At 39.4% G+C, this 23063-nt stretch overlaps 2 non-coding genes across 2 annotated transcripts; both read right to left on the bottom strand.

Annotated features, from left to right (window-relative positions):
* Window positions 1-3274: 3274 nt before the first annotated feature.
* On the bottom strand, window positions 3275-3382 carry LOC112699892 (small nucleolar RNA R71). The gene has a single exon (XR_003152825.1). It is a non-coding gene; the product is annotated as a small nucleolar RNA R71 (small nucleolar RNA).
* A 13547-nt stretch (window positions 3383-16929) lies between these two features.
* On the bottom strand, window positions 16930-17037 carry LOC112700159 (small nucleolar RNA R71). Its single transcript, XR_003153077.1, has one exon. It is a non-coding gene; the product is annotated as a small nucleolar RNA R71 (small nucleolar RNA).
* Window positions 17038-23063: the final 6026 nt, after the last annotated feature.

Genomic DNA, 23063 nt, shown 5'->3' with positions numbered 1-23063 from the left:
ATGGCCCAAACAGGCGTTTCAGGTCAGCTCAAGAATTCGGGCGTAAAACACCGGAACTGGCACAAGAATGGGAGTTAAATGCCCAAAGTGGCACAAAAGCTGGCGTTTAACTCCAAGAAAAGTCTCTACACATAGAAGTTTCAATGCTCAGCCCAAGCACACACCAAGTGGGCCCGGAAGTAGATTTTTATGTCATTTACTCATCTTTGTAAACCCTAAGCTACTAGTTCTCTACATATAGGACCTTTTACTATTGTATTATCATCTGGGTAGCTATCTTGGAGAGTTTTATGCTAACTTAGATCACGTTTTGGGGCTGGCCTCTCAGCCATGCCTAGACCTTGTTCTTATGTATTTTCAATGGTGGAGTTTCTACACACCATAGATTAAGGTGTGGAGCTCTGTTGTACCTCGAGTATCAATGCAATTACTATTGTTCTTCTATTCAATTCGGCTTATTCTTGTTCTAAGATATCACTTGTTCCTCAATTTGATGAATGTGATGATCTGTGACACTCATCATCATTCTCACTTATGAACGTGTGCCTGACAACCACCTCCGTTCTACCTTAGATTGAGTGGATATCTCTTGGATTCTTTTATCAGAATCTTCGTGGTATAAGCTAGAATTAATGGCGGCATTCAAGAGAATCCGGAAGGTCTAAACCTTGTATGTGGTATTCTGAGTAGGATTCAAGGATTGAATGACTGTGACGAGCTTCAAACTCGCAATTGTGGGGCGTTAGTGACAGATGCAAAAGAATCACTGGATTCTATTCCAACATGATCGAGAACCGACAACTGAATAGTCGTGCTATGACAGAGCGCGTTGAACATTTTCACTGAGAGGACGGGACTGTAGCCACTGACAACGGTGATGCCCGACATACAGCTTGCCTTGGAAAGGAGTAAGAATGATTGGATGAAGACAGTATGAAAGCAGAGAGACGGAAAGGATAAAGCATCTCAATACGGTTATCTGAAATTCTCACCAATGAGTTACATAAGTATCTCTATCTTTATTTTATGCTTTATTCATAAATTATCCATATCCATTTGAATCTGTCTGACTGAGATTTACAAGATGACCATAGCTTGCTTCATACCAACAATCTCCGTGGGATCGACCCTTACTCGCGTAAGGTTTATTACTTGGACGACCCAGTGCACTTGCTGGTTAGTTGTGCGAAGTTGTGATAAAGAGTTGAGATTGTAATTGAGCGTACCATGTTGATGGCGCCATTGATGATCACAATTTCGTGCACCAAGTTTTTGGCGCCGTTTCCGGGGAATTAAATGTCCTAACTACAATTTCGCATTTGTTCCCTGCAATAACAGTGCCAAGTTTTGATCCGGCAACAACACCAAGTTTTTGGCGCCGTTGCCGGGGATTGTTTGAGTTTGGACAACTGACGGTTCATCTTGTTGCTTAGATTAGGTATTTTTCTTCAGAATTTTTAAGAATGAATTCTAGAGTTTCTTGGTGATGTTTTCATCATCACCAAAGCTGATTGATTCTCATCAATTTAGCTCTTGAATGTAATGTCCTGCTGAATCTTGGCTAGCCATGTCTAATTTCTTTAGACTAAAGCTTTAGACTAACATTGCATGATTCCTGGAATTCATATTAAAAATTTTGAATCTCTTTATTTTCTTTTCCATATAATTTTCGAAAAAAATCCAAAAAATTACAAAATCATAAAAACCAAAAATATTTTATTTTTCTTGTTGAGTCTAGTGTCTCATTTTAAGTTTGGTGTCTGGCATGCATTGTTTATTTGATCTTAGTTTCATTTTGATTATTCCTCATTATTAAAAATCCAAAAAATTTTTAATTTGTGTCTTTTCAAGTCAACAATACAGAGAATTAAAGATTCAGAACATACAGCAGAGGAATTATACAGAAAAAGCTGGGAGTTCAAAATGCCTAGTGAGGAAGGAAAACTGGCGATTAAACGCCAGCCAGGGTGCCTGGCTGGGCGTTTAACCCCAAAAGGGGTGAGTTTTGGGCGTTAAACGCCAGAATGTATACCATTCTAGGTGTTTAACGCCAGGATGGCACAAGAGGGAAGATTTTGTTTTTAATACAAATTTTTTTTCAAGTTTTCAAAATTTTTCAAAATCAAATCTTTTTCAAATCATATCTTTTCAATCATATATTTTCAAAGTCAATTTCTTTCCATTTTCAAAAATACTTTCTAACAATTAATGATTTGATTCAACATTTCAATTATGTTGCCTCTTCTGTTGAGAAAGGTTTAATGTCTGAATCATATCTTTTAAATCTCTTGTTAGCCAAGTCATTAATTTTCAAAATCAAATCTTTTTTTAATTGTTTTTCAAAAAAATATACCTTTCCAATCATATCTTTTAATCACATCTTTTTCAAAATATTTTTCAATCATATCTTTTTGATTTCTAATTTTAAAGTCTTTTTCAAAAACCACTTTATTTCTTTCCCAATCATATTTTTTCAAAAATCATTCTTCAATTTTTCAAAATGTTTTTAAAATCTTTTTAATTTATTTTCGAAAATTGCTTCCCCCTCTTCTCACATCCTTCTATTTATGGACTAACACTCATCCTCAATGCACAATTCAAACTCTATCTTTCTTGATAAGTTCAAATTCTTTTACCTCTTCCTTCTATTTTTCTTTTCCTCTGACACCTTAAGGAATCTCTATACTGTAACATAGAGGATTCCATATTTTCTTGTTCTCTTCTCTTTCATATGAGCAAGAGCAAAGACAAAAGCATTCTTGTTGAGGCTGACCCTGAACCTGAAAGGACCCTGAAGGGAAAGCTAAGAGAAGCTAAAGCACAACTCTCTGTAGAGGACCTAACAGAAATCTTCAAACAAGAAGAAGACATGGCAGTCGAAAACAACAACAATGCCAACAATGCAAGGAAGGTGCTGGGTGACTTTACTGCACCTACTCCCGACTTCTATGGGAGAAGCATCTCTATCCCTGCCATTGGAGCAAACAACTTTGAGCTTAAGCCTCAATTAGTTTCTCTAACGCAACAGAATTGCAAGTTTCATGGACTTCCATTCGAAGATCCTCATCAGTTTTTAGCTGAATTCTTACAAATCTGTGACACTATCAAGATTAATGGGGTTGACCCTGAGGTCTACAGACTTATGCTATTCCCTTTTGCTGTAAGAGACAGAGCTAGGATATGGTTGGACTCACAACCTAAAGAAAGTCTGAACTCTTGGGAAACGCTAGTCAATGCCTTCTTGGCAAAGTTCTTTCTACCTCAAAAATTGAGTAAGCTTAGAGTGGAAGTCCAAACCTTCAGACAGAAGGAAGGTGAATCCCTCTATGAAGCTTGGGAAAGATACAAACAATTGATCAGAAAGTGTCCCTATGACATGCTTTTTGAATGGAGCATCATAGGTATCTTCTATGATGGTCTGTCTGAACTGTCCAAGATGTCATTGGACAGCTTTGCTGGAGGATCTCTTCATTTGAAGAAGATGCCTGCAGAAGCTCAAGAACTCATTGAAATGGTTGCAAATAACCAATTTATGTACACTTCTGAAAGGAATCCTGTGAACAATGTGACGAATCAGAAGAAAAGAGTTCTTGAGATTGATACTCTGAATACCATACTGACTCAGAATAAAATATTGACTCAGCAAGTCAATATGATTTCTCAAAGTCTGTCTGGAATGCAAGCTGCACCAGGCAGTACTAAGGACGATTCATCCGAGGAAGAAGCTTATGATCCTGAGAACCCTTCAATGGAAGAGGTGAATTACATGGGAGAACCCTATGGAAACACCTATAATCCTTCATCGAGAAATCATCCAAATCTCTCATGGAAGGATCAACAGAGACCTCAACAAGATTTCAACAACAATAATGGTGGAAGAAACAGGTTTGGCAATGGCAAGCCTTTTCCATCATCTTCTCAGCAACAGACAGAGAATTCTAAGCAGAGCCACTCTGACTTAGCAACCATGGTCTCTGATCTAATCAAAACCACTTAAAGTTTCATGACTGAAACAAGGTCCTCCGTTAGAAACTTAGAGGCACAAGTGGGTCAGCTGAGTAAGAAAATTACTGAACTCCCTCCTAGTACTCTTCCAAGCAATACAGAAGATAATCCAAAAGGAGAGTGTAAGGCCATCAACATGGCCGAATTTGGAGAAGAGGAAGAGGCAGTGATCGCCATTGAGGAAGACCTCAATGGACGTCCACTGGCCTCCAATGAGTTCCCTAATAAGGAACCATGGGAATCTGAGGCTCACACTGAGACCATAGAGATTCCATTAGATTTACTTCTGCCATTCATGAGCTCTGAAGAGGATGAAGATGTCACCGAAGAGCAAGTTGCTAAGTACCTTGGACCAATCATGAAGCTAAATGACAAGTTATTTGGTAATGAGACTTGGAAGGATGAACCCCCTTTGCTCACCAAAGAACTGGATGACTTGACTAGTCAGAGATTACCTCAAAAGAGACAGGACCCTAGGAAGTTCTCAACACCTTGTACCATAGGCACCATGACCTTTGAGAAGGCTCTGTGTGACATAGGGTCAAGCATAAACCTCATGCCTCTCTCTGTAATGGAGAAGCTAGGGATCTTTGAGGTACAAGCTGCAATAATCTCACTAGAGATGGCAGACAATTCAAGAAAACAAGCTTATGGACTTGTAGAGGATGTTCTGGTAAAGGTTGAAGACCATTACATCCCTGCTGATTTTATAGTCCTAGAGATTGGGAAGTGCATGGATGAATCCATCATCCTTGGCAGACCCTTCCTAGCCACAGCAAAGGCTGTGATTGATGTTGACAGAGGAGAATTAGTCATTCAAGTGAATCAAGAATCCTTTGTGTTTAAGGCTCAAGGATATCCCTCTGTTACCATGGAGAAGAAGCATGAAGAGCTTCTCTCAAAACAGAGTCAAACAGAGCCCCCACAGTCAAACTCTAAGTTTGGTGTTGAACCCCCGCATTCAAACTCTAAGTTTGGTGTTGGGAGGTTCCAACATTGCTCTGAACATCTGTGAGGCTCCATGAGAGCCCACTGTCAAGCTACTGACATTAAAGAAGCGCTTGTTGGGAGGCAACCCAATGTTATATTTATCTATTTTCCTTTGTTATTTTATGTTTTTTTATAGGTTAATGATCATAGGAAGTCACAAAATCAATTGAAAGAGCAAAAACAGAATGAAAAATAGAAAGAAAAATAGCACACCCTGGAGGAAAACTTGTTGGCGATTAAATGCCAGTAAGGGCAGCAAATGGGCATTTAACGCCCAGTCTGGCACCATTCTTGGCGTTTAACGCCAGAAAGAGGCACCAGACTGGTGTTTAATGCCAGGAATGGGCAAGAAGCTGGCGTTAAACGCAAGAAATGGGCACCAGCCCGGCGTTTAACGCCAAGATTGGCAACAAGAGCATTTTTTGCTCTCCACTTGGTGCAGGGATGAATTATCCTTGACACCTCAGGATTTGTGGAGCCCACATGATCCCCACCTACCCCACCACTCTCTCTCTTCTCTTCACCCATTCACCAATCACCTCAACACCTCTTCCCCAAAAACCCCTCACCTATCAAATCCCACCATTCTCTTCACCACTCACATCCATCCTTCATAAAACCCCACATACCTTACCATTCAAATTCAAACCACTTTTCCTCCCAAACCCACCCATAATGGCCGAACCCTACCCCTCTCTGCACCCCTATATACTCCCTTCTTCACTCCTTCATTTTCACACAACCTAAACACTACTTCTCCCTCTTGGCCGAACCACAAAGCCCCCTCCATCTCCTCCATTTTCTTCTTCTTCTACTCCTTTCTTTCTTCTTTTGCTCAAGGACGAGCAAACCTTCTAAGTTTGGTGTGGTAAAAGCATTGCTTTTTATTTTTTCATAACCATTTATGGCATCTAAGGCCAGAGAAACCTCTAGAAAGAGAAAAGGGAAGGCAAAAGCTTCCACCTCCGAGTCATGGGAGATGGAGAGATTCATCTCAAGGGTGCATCAAGACCACTTCCATGAAGTTGTGGCCAAGAAGAAGGTGATCCCCGAGGTCCCTTTCAAATTCAAAAAGGGTCAACTTTGATCAAAAGTTGGACCAAGTCCTCATTGATACCACTAAGAAAAGGAGGGAGTAAACAAGAGATCCCACTCATCATGAAATCCATGAGATGCCTCAAGGGATGCACTTTCCTCCTCAAAACTATTGGGAGCAAATCAACACCTCCCTAGGAGAATTGAGTTCCAACATGGGACAACTAAGGATGGAGCACCAAGAACATTCCATTCTCCTCCATGAAATTAGAGAAGATCAAAGAATCATGAGAGAGGAGCAACAAAGGCAAGGAAGAGACATTGAGGAGCTCAAGCACTCCATAAGATCTTCAAGAGGAAGAACAAGCCGCCATAACTAAGGTGGACCCGTTCTTTAATCTCTTTGTTCTTTATTTTTCTGTTTTTCGAATTTTTATGCTTATGTTTATCTATGTTTGTGACTTATGATCATTAGTGTCTTAGTGTCTATGCCTTAAAGTTATGAATGTCCTATGAATCCATCACCTTTCTTAACTGAAAAATGTTCTTAATTGAAAAAGAGAAGAATTGCATGAATTTTGAATTTTATAACAGATTAATTAATTTGATGTGGTGGCAATACTTTGACTTCTGAATGTATGCTTGAACAGTGCATATGTCTCTTGAATTTGTTGTTCTTGAATGTTGGCTCTTGAAAGGATGATGAAAAAGGAGACATGTTACCGAGGATCTGAAAAATCATAAAAATGATTCTTGAAGCAAGAAAAAACAATGAAATACAAAAAAAAACGAAAAAAAGGGGAAAAAGAAAAAGAAAAAAAATAAAGTCGTGATCCAAGGCAAAAAGAGTGTGCTTAAGAACCCTGGACACCTCAAATTGGGGACTCTAGCAAAGCTGAGTCACAATCTGAAAAGGTTCACCCAGTTATGTGTCTGTGGCATGTATGTATCCGGTGGTAATACTGGAAGACAAAGTGCTTTGGGCCACGGCCAAGACTCATAAAGTAGCTGTGTTCAAGAATTATCATACTTAACTAGGAGAATCAATAACACTAACTGGATTCTGAGTTCCTATAGAAGCCAATCATTATGAATTTCAAAGGATAAAGTGAGATGCCAAAACTGTTCAGAGGCAAAAAGCTAAAAACCCCGCTCATCTAATTAATACTGATCTTCATAGATATTTTTGGAATTCATTGCATATTCTCTCCTTTTTATCTTATTTGATTTTCAGTTGCTTGGGGACAAGCAACAATTTAAGTTTGGTGTTGTGATGAGCGGATAATTTATACGCTTTTTGGCATTGTTTTTAGTATGTTTTTAGTATGTTTTAGTTAGTTTTTATTATATTTTTATTAGTTTTTAGTTAAAATTCACTTTTCTGGACTTTACTATGAGTTTGTGTGTTTTTCTGTGATTTCAGGTATTTTCTGGCTGAAATTGAGGGACCTGAGCAAAAATCCGATTCAGAGGCTGAAAAGGACTGCAGATGCTGTTGGATTCTGACCTCCCTATACTCGAAGTAGATTTTCTGGAGCTGGAGAATCTCAATTGGCGCGCACTCAATTGTGTTGAAAAGTAGACATCCTGGGATTTCCAGCAATGTTTAATAGTCCATACTTTGCCCGAGATTTGATGGCCAAACAGGTGTTCCAAGTCAGCTCAAGAATTCTGGCGTAAAACGTCGGAATTGGCACAAGAATGGGAGTTAAATGCCCAAACTGGCACAAAAGCTGGTGTTTAACTCCAAAAAAAGTCTCTACACATAGAAGCTTCAATGCTCAGCCCAAGAACACACCAAGTGGGTCCGGAAGTGGATTTTTATGTCATTTACTCATCTTTGTAAACCCTAAGCTACTAGTTCTCTACATATAGGACCTTTTACTATTGTATTATCATCTGGGTAGCTATCTTGGAGAGTTTTATGCTATCTTAGATCACGTTTTGGGGCTGTCCTCTCGGCCATGCCTAGACCTTGTTCTTATGTATTTTCAACGATGGATTTTCTACACACCATAGATTAAGGTGTGGAGCTCTGCTGTACCTCGAGTATCAATGCAATTACTATTGTTCTTCTATTCAATTCGGCTTATTCTTGTTCTAAGATATCACTTGTTCCTCAACTTGATGAATGTGATGATCCGTGACACTCATCATCATTCTCACCTATGAACGTGTGCCTGACAACCACCTCCGTTCTACCTTAGATTGAGTGGATATCTCTTGGATTCTTTAATCAGAATCTTCGTGGTATAAGGTAGAATTGATGGCGGCATTCAAGAGAATCCGGAAGGTCTAAACCTTATCTGTGGTATTCTGAGTAGGATTCTAGGATTGAATGACTGTGACGAGCTTCAAACTCGCGATTGTAGGGCGTTAGTGACAGACGCAAAAGAATTACTGGATTCTAGTCCGACATGATCGAGAACTGACAGCTGAATAGCCGTGCTGTAACAGAGCGCGTTGAACATTTTCAATGAGAGGACGGGACTATAGCCGCTGACAACGGTGATGCTCAACATACAGCTTGCCATGGAAAGGAGTAAGAAGGAATGGATGAAGACAGTAGGAAAGCAGAGAGACGGAAGGGACAAAGCATCTCAATACGCTTATCTGAAATTCTCACCAATGAATTACATAAGTATCTCTATCTTTATTTTATGCTTTATTCATAAATCATCCATAACCATTTGAATCTGCCTGACTGAGATTTACAGGATGACCATAGCTTGCTTCATACCAACAATCTCCGTGGGATCGACCCTTACTCGCGTAAGGTTTATTACTTGGACGACCCAGTGTACTTGCTGGTTAGTTGTGCGAAGTTGTGATAAAGAGTTGAGATTGCAATTCAGCGTACAATGTTGATGGCGCCATTGATGATCACAATTTCGTGCACCAGTGAGCTACTGGAGCTGAAGCGCCAGAAGCTCTCCCTTGAAGGGTCAAATACCCCACAAGTTGAGGGAGCATCCACTTCTCAAAATCAAGGTTGTTGAGTCCTAACTCTGTGATAACCTCTATCATTAGGAGTCTATTTTAGAGTCATTTAAATTTTTGTTTTCTATTACTATTAGTCTTATCTTATTTTTATTTTTGAGTCTTGTTCTTAATTCATGATTAATAAAATTTAAGGTTCATGTCTTAAAGCTATGAATGTCCTACAAATCCATCACCTCTCTTAAATGAAAAATGCTTTAATCACAAAAGAACAAGAAGTACAGGATTTCAAATTTATCTTTGAAACTAGTTGAATTAGTTTGATGTGGTGACAATACTTTTTGTTTTCTGAATGAATGCTTGAACAGTGTATATGTCTTTTGAATTTGTTGATTAAAGAATGTTAAACTTGTTTGCTCTTGAAAGAATGATGGAAAAGGAGAAATGTTATTGAGGATCTGAAAAATCATCAAATTGATTCTTGAAAGCAAGAAAAAGCAGTGAATTCAAATAAATAAATAAATATAAAGAGATCCAAGGCAAAAAGAGTGTGCTTAAGAACCCTGGACACCTCTAATTGGGGACTCTAGCAAAGCTGAGTCACAATCTAAAAAGGTTCACCCAGTTATGTCTCTGTGGCATGTATGTATTCGGTGGTAATACTGGAAGACAGAGTGCTTTGGGCCACAGCCAAGACTCATAAAGTAGCTATGTTCAAGAATCATCATACTTAACTAGGAGAATCAATAACACTATCTGAATTATGAGTTCCTATAGATGCCAATCATTCTAAATTTCAAAGGATAAAGTGAGATGCCAAAACTGTTCAGAAGCAAAAAGCTACTAGTCCCGCTCATCTAATTGGAGCTAAGTTTCATTGATATTTTGGAGTCTATAGTATGTTCTCTTCTTTTTATCCTATTTGATTTTCAGTTGCTTAGGGACAAGCAACAATTTAAGTTTGGTGTTGTGATGAGCGGATAATTTATACGCTTTTTGGCACTGTTTTTAGTATGTTTTTAGTACATTTTAGTTAGTTTTTAGTATGTTTTTATTAGTTTTTATTTAAAATTCACTTTTCTGGGCTTTACTATGAGTTTGTGTGTTTTTCTGTGATTTCAGGTAATTTCTGGCTGAAATTGAGGGACCTGAGCAAAAATCTGATTCAGAGGCTGAAAAAGGACTGCAGATGCTGTTGGATTATGACCTCCCTACACTCGAAGAGGATTTTCTGGAGCTACAAAAACCCAATTGGCACGCTCTCCATCGTTGGAAAGTAGACATCCTGGGCTTTCCAGCAATGTATAATATTGCATACTTTTTCTGAGATTTGATGGCCCAAACTGGCGTTGCAAATCAGCTTCAGAATTCCCGGCGTTTAACGCCGGAACTGGCACAAAAATTGGAATTAAACGCCCAAACTGGCACAAAAGCTGGCGTTTAACTCCAGAAAAAGTCTCTACACATGAAAGCTTCAATGCTCAGCCCAAGCACACACCAAGTGGACTCCGGAAGTGGATTTTTACGTCATTTACTCATTTCTGTATATCCTAGGTTACTAGTTCACTATTAATAGGACCTTTTGACATTATATCTTGACCTCATGACACTTTACACGTTTCATACTGTACCTTCTACGGCATGAGTCTCTAAACCCCATGGTTGGGGATGAGGAGCTCTGCTGTGTCTTGATAGATTAATGCAATTATTACTATTTTTCATTCAATCACGCTTGCTTCCATTCTAAGATATCACTTGTTCCTCAACTTGATGAATGTGATGATCCGTGACACTCATCATCATTCTCACCTATGAACGTGTGCCTGACAACCACCTCCGTTCTACCTTAGATTGAGTGGATATCTCTTGGATTCTTTAATCAGAATCTTCGTGGTATAAGCTAGAATCCTTTGGCGGCCATTCTTGAGAATCTGGAAGGTCTAAACATTGTCTATGGTATTCTGAGTAGGATTCAGGGATTGAATGACTGTGACGAGCTTCAAACTCGCAATTGTGGGGCGTTAGTGACAGATGCAAAAGAATCACTGGATTCTATTCCGACATGATCGAGAACCGACAGATGAATAGCCGTGCTGTGACAGAGCTCGTTGAACATTTTCACTGAGAGGATGGGAGGTAGCCATTGACAACAGTGAAACCCTACATACAGCTTGCCATGGAAAGAGCCTTGCGTGTATGAAGAAGAAGACAGTAGGAAAGCAAAGATTCAGAAGATAGAGCATCTCCAAAACCTAAACCTGTTCTCCATTACTGCAAAACAAGTATTTATTTCATGTTCTTCTACTTTTCACAATTAAACCTGAGAATTATTGATATCCTGACTAAGAGTTACAAGATAACCATAGCTTGCTTCAAGCCGACAATCTCCGTGGGATCGACCCTTACTCACGTAAGGTTTTACTTGGACGACCCAGTGCACTTGCTGGTTAGTTGTGCGGAATTGCAAAAGTGTGATTGCAATTTCGTGCACCAGGGGTTTACAACTGCAACCCTGAATAGTTTTGGCATCTCACTCTCCTTTGAATTAGAAGGATGTCATTGTCATTCGGAATTAGAATCCGGATAATATTATGAATTCTCTGATCTTTATACTCCAGTTTAATCCACAAACACAGCAAAATTTACTTTAATTCTTTTTTTTTCTTTGGTGCTTTGAACATTGAGCCTAGCCGTGACTTTAAATATTTTGTCTCAAAGGTTACTTGACACAGAAACACCACAAGCACTTAACTGGGGAACTTCCTTTAAGTTCTTATTTTTCTTTCAGTTACTCCCAGACAGTGGTGTTCAAAGACTTTGGCATACTCCGTCAAACGCACTTGGTCTTGACTCTAAGTGTTCTGTCTCAAGGATTACTTAACATAATCACACCACAAGCATATGACTAGGGAAACAACTCTTTGAGCTTTTTAATCATGTCTGACATCCCTAGTCATTGATGCTCAGAGCCTTGGACTTTGCTTTTATAGTTTTTTTTTTCTTTTGCTGTTTCTTTTACTTCAAGGATTAAATTTTTTTTATTTCAGAGAAGTCATAATAATTCTCTAAATTCCTGTTCCTTATACATCAACATCCTTTGATTCAAATTCAAATATACACTGTTCATGTCACGCATTCAAAATCACAACTAATACCACCACATTTAAGTAAGTAAGACTACTCTTTAAATATAAACTCAATTTCTCAAGCAATACATCACTTCTTTTCTTTTCTTTTTAGATTCAAGTTCAGTGAGTGATACATGAAACATTTTTCTTTTTTTATATACTAAAAATAAATAACAGAATGAAACTAAAATTAAAAATTGAAAGTACTAAAGATCATGCAAGCTATCAAAGCAACAGAAAACAGAAGACAACAAAATACGAATAGAAGAGAAATAGAATGAAAGGAACTCAACCACCTTAGTTATGCTGGTGGCCATCTCATTCCTCCATGAAGAACATTCATCTCCCTTTGGTGCTAAGCAGAAAAACCATAAGCGAAGCGTCAACACCAAACTTAAAGGTTTGCTTGTCCTCAAGCAAAGAAGAACAAAAACAAGAAGAAACAAATATTATGATGAAAGAAGAATAAAAGGATAGAAGAACAAAAGAGAATAATAATTTGGGAGAGAGAGAGAGAAAGAATAAAACTTAAAAACTGCACGGCGCACTAGTGGAGGTGTGTGGCGCATGCGATGCGTACGCGTACGGCACGCGTACACGTGGGGCGCGCGATTATCAGCGTGCGCGTGCAACTCTCTGCTTGCGTGGCTTGGGGACCAAAATTTTTATATCACGCGTGCGTGTCATGCACGCGCACGCGTTGATGGCCATTTGTGCAAAGGACGCGCACGTGTCAGGGACGCGTACGCGTGAACAAGTTTGTGCTTCTGGCACACTTCCAGCCCCAAGCCAGCACAACTTTCTACCCAAACACCTAGTTACGCCGATTTTCAAGATCACGCGTACGCGTTTGGGATGCGCACGCGTGGATGGATAAAGGCAAAAATGACACGCACGCGTGAGGTACGCGTACGCGTGGTCTTGTTTGTGCGCAAAGCATAGTTCCAGCGCCACTCCTGCTCATCTTTCGGGTAACTTTTCTTCTTCGTCTCTATTTTTTTTGAAATATTCGGTTCCTGTTCTAGAATAGCTGCATGATTAAAACACACATAAAACAAAAGGAAAATAGTAGAGACTCAATAAAAATCAAATAAATAAGAGAACCACTGATGAGCGGATAATTTATACGCTTTTTGGCATTGTTTTTAGTATGTTTTAGTTAGTTTTTATTATATTTTTATTAGTTTTTAGTTAAAATTCACTTTTCTGGACTTTACTATGAGTTTGTGTGTTTTTCTGTGATTTCAGGTATTTTCTGGCTGAAATTGAGGGACCTGAGCAAAAATCTGATTTAGAGGCTGAAAAGGACTGCAGATGATGTTGGATTCTGACCTCCCTGCACTCGAAGTAGGGTTTCTAGAGCTACAAAAACCCAATTGGTGCGCTCTCAATTGCGTTCGAAAGTAAACATCCTGGGCTTTCCAGCAATGTATAATAGTCCATACTTTTTCCGAGATTTGATGGCCCAAACAGGCGTTCCAAGTCAGCTCAAGAATTCTGGCGTAAAACGCCGGAACTGGCATAAGAATGGGAGTTAAACGCCCAAACTGGCACAAAAGCTGGTGTTTAACTGCAAGAAAAGTCTCTACACATGAAAGCTTCAATGCTCAGCCCAAGCACACACCAAGTGGGACCGGAAGTGGATTTTTATGTAATTTACTCATCTTTGTAAACCCTAAGCTACTAGTTCTCTACAAATAGGACCTTTTGCTATTGTATTAAGAATCTTTTGATCATGTTTTTATGATTGAACCCTATTTGGGAGGCTGGCCATTCGGCCATGCCTAGACCTTGTTCTTGTGTATTTTCAATGGTGGAGTTTCTACACACCATAGATTAAGGTGTGGAGCTCTGCTGTACCTCGAGTATTAATGCAATTACTATTGTTCTTCTATTCAATTCAGCTTATTCTTGTTCTAAGATATCACTTATTCTTCAACTTGATGAATGTGATGATCCGTGACACTCATCATCATTCTCACCTATGAACGTGTGCCTAGCAACCACCTTCGTTCTACCTTAGATTGAGTGGATATCTCTTGGATCCCTTAATCGGAATCCTCGTGGTATAAGCTAGAATTGATGGTGCCATTCAAGAGAATCCGGAAGGTCTAAACCTTGTCTGTGGTATTCTGAGTAGGATTCAAGGATTGAATGACTGTGACGAGCTTCAAACTCCTGAAGGCTGGGCGTTAGTGACAGACGCAAAAGAATCACTGGATTCTATTCCAACCTGATTGAGAACCGACAGATGATTAGCCGTGCTGTGACAGAGCGCGTTGAACATTTTCACTGAGAGGACAGGACTGTAGCCATTGACAATGGCGATGCCCAACATACAGCTTGCCATGGAAATGAGTAAGAAGGATTGGATGAAGACAGTAGGAAAGCAGAGAGACAGAAGGGACAGAGCATCTCCATTCGCTTGTCTGAAATTCTCACCAATGAATTACATAAGTATCTCTATCTTTATTTTATGCTTTATTCATAAATCACCCATAACCATCTGAATCTGCCTGACTGAGATTTACAAGATGGCCATAGCTTGCTTCATACCAACAATCTCTGTGGGATCGACCCTTACTCGCGTAAGGTTTATTACTTGGACGACCCAGTGCCCTTGCTGGTTAGTTGTGCGAAGTTGTGATAAAGAGTTGAGATTGCAATTGAGCGTACCATGTTGATGGCGCCATTGATGATCACAATTTCGTGCACCAAGTTTTTGGCGCCGTTGCCGGGGATTATTTGAGTTTGGAGAACTGACGGTTCTTCTTGTTGCTTAGCTTAGGTATTTTTCTTCAGAGTTCTTAAGAATGAATTCTAGTGTTTCAAGGTGATGTTCTTATCATCACCAAAGCTAATTGATTCTCATCAATTTAGCTCTTGAATGTAATGTCCTGTGAAGCTTGGCTAGCCATGTCTAATTTCTTTAGACTAAAGCTTTAGACTAACATTGCATGATTCCTGGAATTCTCATTAAGAATTTTGATATCCTTGTTTCCTTTTTCACTCAATTTTCGAAAAAAAACCAAAAAAATTACAAAATCATAAAAAACCAAAAATATTTGTTATTTCTTGTTGAGTCTAGTGTCTAATTTTAAGTTTGGTGTCAATTGCATGTTTCTATTCTTCTTGCATTTTTTTTGATTTCATTCATGTGTCTTCATTGATCTTCAAGATGTTCTTGATGATTTCCTTGTTCTGATCTTTAAATTCTCTTGTCTTGAGTGTTTTGTTGTTTCTCATAAGCATTCTCAATTTGTTAGTGTCAGTAGTATACAAACTTCTAAGTTTGGTGTCTTGCATGCATTGTTTATTTTATCCTAGTTTCATTTTGATTATTCCTCATTATTAAAAATCCGAAAAAAATTTATGTGTGTCTTTTCAAGTCAATAATACAGAGAATTGAAGATTCAGAACATACAGCAAAGGAATTCACAGAAAAAGCTGGGCGTTCAAAACACCCAGTGAAGAAGGAAAACTGGCATTTAAACGCCAGCCAGGGTGCCTGGCTGGGCATTTAACGCCCAAAAGGGGTGAGTTTTGGGTGTCAAACGCCAGAATGGATACCATTTTGGGCGTTTAACGCCAGGATGGCACAAGAGGGAAGATTTTGTTTTTAACTCAAATTTTTTTTCAAGGTTTCAAAATTTTTCAAAATCAAATCTTTTTCAAATCATATCTTTTCAATCATATCTTTTCAAAATCAATTTCTTTCCATTTTTAAAAATACTTGCTAACAGTTAATGATTTGATTCAACATTTCAAGTATGTTGCCTATTCTGTTGAGAAAGTTTTAATGTTTGAATCATAGCTTTTCTTGTTAGCCAAGTCATTAATTTTTAAAATCAAATCTTTTTAAATTGTTTCTCAATCATATCTTTTCAATCACATCCTTTTAAAACCATAACTTTTCAATCATATCTTCTTAATCACATCTTTTTCAAAATAGTTTTCAATCATATCTTTTTGATTTATAATTTCAAAATCTTTTTCAAAAATCACTTTATTTCTTTCCCAATCATATTTTTCGAAAATCATTCTTCAATTTTTCAAAATGTTTTTTAAAATCTTTTTAATTTATTTTCGAAAATTTCTTCCCCTCTTCTCACATCCTTCTATTTATGGACTAACACTCCTCCTCAATGCACAATTCGAACTCTATCTTTCTTGATAAGTTCGAATTCTTCTACCTCTTCCTTCTATTTTTCTCTTCCTCTGACACCTCAAGGAATCTATATACTGTGACATAGAGGATTCCATATTTTCTTGTTCTCTTCTCTTTCATATGAGCAGGAACAAAGACAAAAGCATTCTTGTTGAGGCTGATCTGGAACCTGAAAGGACCTTGAAGCGAAAGCTAAGAGAAGCTAAATCACAACTCTCTATAGAGAACCTAACAAAAATCTTCAAAGAAGAAGAACCCATGGCAGCCGAAAATAACAACAATGCCAACAATGCAAGGAAGGGGCTGGGTGACTTTACTGCACCTACTCCCAACTTCTATGGGAGAAGCATCTCTATCCCTACCATTGGAGCAAACAACTTTGAGCTTAAGCCTCAATTAGTTTCTCTAATGCAACAGAATTGCAAGTTCCATGGACTTCCATTGGAAGATCCTCATCAGTTTTTAGCTAAATTCTTGCAAATCTGTGACACGGTCAAGACTAATGGGGTTGACCCTGAGGTCTACAGACTTATGCTATTCCCTTTTGCTGTAAGAGACAGAGCTAGGATATGGTTGGACTCATAACCTAAAGAAAGCCTGAACTGTTGGGAAAAGCTAGTCAATGCGTTCTTGGAAAAGTTCCTTCCACCTCCAAAATTGAGTAAGCTTAGAGTGGAAGTCCAAACCTTCAGACAGAAGGAAGGTGAATCCATCTATGAAGCTTGGGAAAGATACAAACAATTGATTAGAAAGTGTCCTTCTGACATGCTTTCTGAATGGAGCATCATAGGTATCTTCTATGATGGTCTGTCTGAACTGTCCAAGATGTCATTGGATAGCTCTGCTGGAGGATCTCTTCATCTGAAGAAAACGCCTGCAGAAGCTCAAGAACTCATTGAAATGGTTGCAAATAACCAATTCATGTACACTTCTGAAAGGAATCCTGTGAACAATGGGACGAATCAGAAGAAAGGAGTTCTTGAGATTGATACTCTGAATGCCATACTGGCTCAGAACAAAATATTGACTCAGCAAGTCAATTTGATTTCTCAAAGTCTGTCTAGAATGCAAGCTGCACCAGGCAGTACTAAAGACGCTTCATCTGAAGAAGAAGCTTATGATCCTAAGAACCCTTCAATGGAAGAGGTGAATTACATGGAAGAACCCTATGGAAACACCTATAATCCTTCATGGAGAAATCATCCAAATCTCTCATGGAAGGATCAACAGAGACCTCAACAAGGTTTCAACAACAATAATGGTGGAAGAAACAGGTTTAGCAATGGCAAGCCTTTTCCATCATCTTCTCAGCAACAGACAGAGAATTCTAAGCAGAGCCACTCTGACTTAGCAACCATGGTCTCTGATCTAATCAAAACCACTCAAAGTTTCATGACCGAACAATGTCCTCCATTAGAAATTTGGAGGCACAAGTGGGACAGCTGAGCAAGAAAATTACTGAACTCCCTCCAAGTACTCTTCCAAGCAATACAGAAGAGAATCCAAAAGGAGAATCCAAGGCCATCAACATGGCCCACATGGCCGAACTTGGAGAGGAGGAAGAGGCAGTGATCGCTACTGAGGAAGACCTCAATGGACGTCCACTGGCCTCCAATGAGTTCCTTAATGAGGAACCATGGGAATCTGAGGCTCATAATGAGACAATAGAGATTCCATTGGATTTACTTCTGCCATTCATGAGCTCTGATGAGTATTCTTCATCTGAAGAGGATGAAGATGTCACTGAAGAGAAAGTTGCTAAATACCTTGGAGCAATCATGAAGCTAAATGACAAGTTATTTGGTAATGAGACTTGGGAGGATGAACCCCCTTTGCTCACCAAAGAACTGGATGACTTGACTAGGCAGAGATTACATCAAAAGAGACAGGATCTTGGAAAGTTTTCAATACCTTGTACCATAGGCACCATGACCTTTGAGAAGGCTCTGTATGACCTAGGGTCAAGCATAAACCTCATGCCTCTCTCTGTAATGGAGAAGCTAGGGATCTTTGAGGTGCAAGCTGCAAGAATCTCACTAGAGATGGTAGATAATTCAAGAAAACAAGCTTATGGACTTGTAGAGGATGTTCTGGTAAAGGTTGAAGACCATTAAATCCCTGCTGATTTCATAGTCCTACAGACTGGGAAGTGCATGGATGAATCCATCATCCTTAGCAGACCCTTCCTAGCCACAGCAAAGGCTGTGATTGATGTTGACAGAGGAGAATTGATCATTCAAGTGAATGAAGAATCCTTTGTGTTTAAGGCTCAAGGATATCCCTCTATTACCATGGAGAGGAAGCATTAAGAGCTTCTCTCAAAACAGAGTCAAACAGAGCCCCCACAGTCAAACTCTAAGTTTGGTGTTGGGAGGCCACAACCAACTTCTAGGTTTGGTATTGAACCCCCACATTCAAACTCTAAGTTTGGTGTTGGGAGGTTCCAACATTGCTCTGAACATCTGTGAGGCTCCATGAGAGCCCACTGTCAAGCTACTGACATTAAAGAAGCGCTTGTTGGGAGGCAACCCAAAGTTATATTTATCTATTTTCCTTTGTTATTTTATGTTTTCTGTAGGTAGATGATCATGGGAAGTCACAAAATCAATTGAAAAAGCAAAAACAGAATGAAAAATAGAAAGAAAAATAGCATACCCTGGAGGAAAACCTTGCTGGCGTTTAAACGCCAGTAAGGACAGTAAATGGGCATTTAACGCCCAGTCTAGCACCATTCTGGGTGTTTAACGCCAGAAAGGGGCACCAGACTGGTGTTTAACGCCAAGAATGGGCACCAAGCTGGCGTTAAACGCCAGAAATGGGCACCAGCCCAGCGTTTAACGCAAGGATTGGCAGAAAGAGCAATTTTGCTCGCCACTTGGTGCAGGGATGAATTATCCTTGACACCTCAGGATCTGTGGACCCCACAGGATCCCCACGTACCCCACCACTCTCTCTTCCCCAAAAACCCCTCACCTATCAAATCCTACCATTCTCTTCACCACTCACATCCATCCTTCATAAGACCCCACCTACCTTACCACTCAAATTCAAACCACTTTCCCTCCCAAACCCACCCATAAATGACCGAACCCTACCCCTCTCCACACCCTATATAAGCCCATCTTCACTCCTTCATTTTCACACAACCTACACACTTCTTCTCCCCCTTGGCCGAAAAACAAAGCGACCTCCATCTCCTCTATTTCTTCTTCTTCTACTCTCTTCTTTCTTCTTTTGCTCGAGGACGAGCAAACCTTCTAAGTTTGGTGTGGTAAAAGCATTGCTTTTTGTTTTTCCATAACTATTTATGGCACCTAAGGCCGGAGAAATCTCTAGAAAGAGGAAAGAGAAGGCAAAAGCTTCCACCTCTGAGTCATGGGAGATGGAGAGATTCATCTCAAGGGTGCATCAAGACCACTTCTATGAAGTTGTGGCCATGAAGAAGGTGATCCCCGAGGTCCCTTTCAAACTCAAAAAGAGTGAATATCCGGAGATCCGACATGAGATCCAAAGAAGAGGTTGGGAAGTTCTTACCAACCCCATTCAACAAGTCGGAATCTTAATGGTTCAAGAGTTCTATGCCAATGCATGGATCACCAAGAACCATGATCAAAGTGTGAACCCGGACCCAAAGAATTGGCTTACAATGGTTCGGGGAAAATGCTTAGATTTTAGTCCGGAAAATGTAAGGTTGGCATTCAACTTGCCCATGATGCAAGGAGATGAACACCCTTACACTAGAAGGGTCAACTTTGATCAAAGGTTGGACCAAGTTCTCATAGACATTTGTGAAGAGGGCGCTCAATGGAAGAGAGATTCAAGAGGGAAGCCGGTTCAACTGAGAAGGCATGACCTCAAGCCCGTGGCTAGGGGATGGTTGGAGTTTATCCAACGCTCAATCATTCCCACTAGCAACCGGTCCGAAGTTACTATAGACCGGGCTATCATGATTCATAGCATCATGATTGGAGAGGAAGTAGAAGTTCATGAGGTTATTGATAAATCACTATTTTATGGTTTATCTTGTGCTCAATTGAGTGGTTTTTATCTACTCTTTACCCACTTATTCATACTATTTGCATGGTTTTATAATTCCTTCCTGATTATGTGCTTTGATTGAAAACATGCTTCCTTGGACTTATATTTGCTTATTATTAATATTCTCTTATCACCATTAGATGCCTTGATATGTGTGTTAAGTGATTTTAGAGATTACAGGGCAAGAATGGCTTGGAGGATGGAAAGGAAGCATGCAAAAGTGGAAGGAATGCAAGAAGTTGGAAAAACTGCTAAGCTGTCCAGCCTGACCTCTTCGCACTCAAACGGCTATAACTTTAGCTCCAGAGGTCCAAACGATGCGGTTTCAGTTGCGTTGGAAAGCTAACGTTTGGGGCTTCGATTTGATATATAATTTGCCATAGTTGCCTCGACGCCAGGTGACGCAAACGCGTGAGTCACGCGGACGCGTGACCTAGCCAACACCCAATCCGCGCAGTCGCGTGGACGACGCGGCCGCGTCACTTTTCCGCGACTTGTACGGACCAGAAAGCACTGGAAGTGATTTCTGGGCTATTTCTGACCAGTTTTTGGCCCAGAGAACATAGATTAGAGGCTATAAAGTGGGGAAAATACATCCATTCATAATCATGCCTCTCATAATTTACTTTTCATGTTTTAGATGTAGTTTTGGAGAGAGAGGTTCTCTCCTCTCTCTCTCTCTCTCTTAGGATTTAGGTAGTGTTTTTAGAAATTAGGATTTAGGACTTCTCTTAGCTTTCTAAAGTGACTCTCGATCCCAGGTTTAATATTCCTTTTTACTATTTAATTTCTCTTTTATATTTTGATTACTCTGAAGCCTTTATTATGTTTGATTGATGTTGCCCAATTGGCTGTTGATGACATTTTTATTTAATGATAATTGAGATATTTTCAGTTTATAATTATTCTCTTTGAATTAAGTTGCCATTGCTTCCCATCTAAGGATATTTTTATTATTCCAACAATTTTACTTTTTTTCCCTTTTGGTTCTGATTAAGAATTTAGTAACTCAACAGTTATTGAACTCAACGTAATTAATAATCGTTATCTTGCTAATTGAGCTGAACCTAAATAATCCCAACCTTTTCTTAGGAAATAATTAGGATTCAAAGGTCAATTTAATTAGTCCCTTGACTTCCCTTTGCCCTGGTAAAGGTTGACCAAGTGGAGTTTAGATTCAACTTTTATTATAGTTGAGAGAGATAACTAAGTTAGACCTCTAAATTCCCTTATCTTGCCAAAAGTTGTTTTACAGTTATTTATTTATTTTTAATTGCCATTTACTTTACTTGTCATTTAAATCACTTACTTCTCACCTTCTAAACCCCAAATTCACAACCTTTATAGCCAATAATAAGAACATACTTCTTTGCAGTTCCTTGAGAAGATGACCCGAGGTTTGAATACTCGGTTAACAATTTCTAAAGGGGTTTGTTACTTGTGACACCCAAAACGTTTGTACGAAGGGATTTTTGTCGGTTTAGAGACTATATCTACAACGCGACTGTTTTTATGACATTCTTTACTGGCAGAAATCCTAACGTCAAAATGGCGCTGTTGCCGGGGAACTGCTAACGTGTGCCTTATTATTGGTTATTGTAAATATTTTTCTTTTGCTTGTTTATTTATTTTCGTTTTTCCTTTTTATCTTTATTTGCTACTATGAACTCTCACCCCTCTCGCTTTGAGTTTGGTTCTAATATTGTTAAAGGAAATAGAAGTTACAGCAGGAATGTGCATCAAGGTCAGACCAATCAAGGATGGATGGAACCAAGAGGATCTAATCAACCCTTTTGGCAGCAACACCCTCTGAGATATCCTGGACAAAGACCATTCTACCGCGCATACCCAGCTGAAAGACATGGTGGACAACCTTGTAACTACCAACAAGCCCCACCCCGTGCATATGAACCGTCCTTTCAACATAACCTCGAACCACCACACTCACAAGCTTCTCTTCATGATTCGCCATCATATGATCCTTCCTTACCCCAATACCAATCCAATCATTCCCAATCATCACCACTTCCCTATGTATCATGTCTAAGTCCAGCAAACTGCGAAGCAGAGGATCGCCTAAAAAAAACAATAACTAAATTTCAAACAACCATTCAATAACTGGAGCACGCACTAATCCAATGGGCCACTAAACGCTCAAATATACAAGGATCAACCACGGCTCCATGCGGACAACCCGATGAAGAGCGTAGCACGAAAGAAATACTAGAGACTCCAGTGGACAAGGCAGAGAATGAATTTGTACTAGAACAATTAGAAGAGGCTGTCTTTGTTCAAGAAGAAGAGTTGGTTAAAGATCTAGGCGATGTTGAACTTCCTTGGGAATCCAGAATTGAGAAAAACTCCGTCCAGGATGCTACAATTGATGCTAAGGAAGATACTGTACAATCTCCAAGGCAAGTCGTTTATGAGGAATCAGACGGAATAATCCAAGAAGCAAATTCCCTTGATGATGATGATCACAAGTCCTGTTCTCTCAGTGATGAACTTGCATCTGCAAGTGAATTCCTTGAAATCGAAGAATCTTCCCCAAGTGAATACGAAAATGATGCAGAGGTAGATTTCTTTCAACCTCCAATCTATGACTCGAGTGAAGAGGAAGACACAGAAGAATTTGACTCGGACACAGATACAATTGAGGACTCTTGCAAGGATGTGGAGGAATTCACAGAAGAGCATAAGGGAGTAAAACATACAGAACCATTAGAAACACCTATCCCAAGGCCACTACCACCTAATAC

The sequence above is a fragment of the Arachis hypogaea genome, chromosome 6 (assembly GCF_003086295.3).
Source record: "Arachis hypogaea cultivar Tifrunner chromosome 6, arahy.Tifrunner.gnm2.J5K5, whole genome shotgun sequence".
NCBI classification, from domain to species: domain Eukaryota; kingdom Viridiplantae; phylum Streptophyta; class Magnoliopsida; order Fabales; family Fabaceae; genus Arachis; species Arachis hypogaea.
The sequence above is the reverse complement of the archived record's forward strand: the minus strand, read 5'-3'. Positions and strand labels throughout refer to the sequence as shown.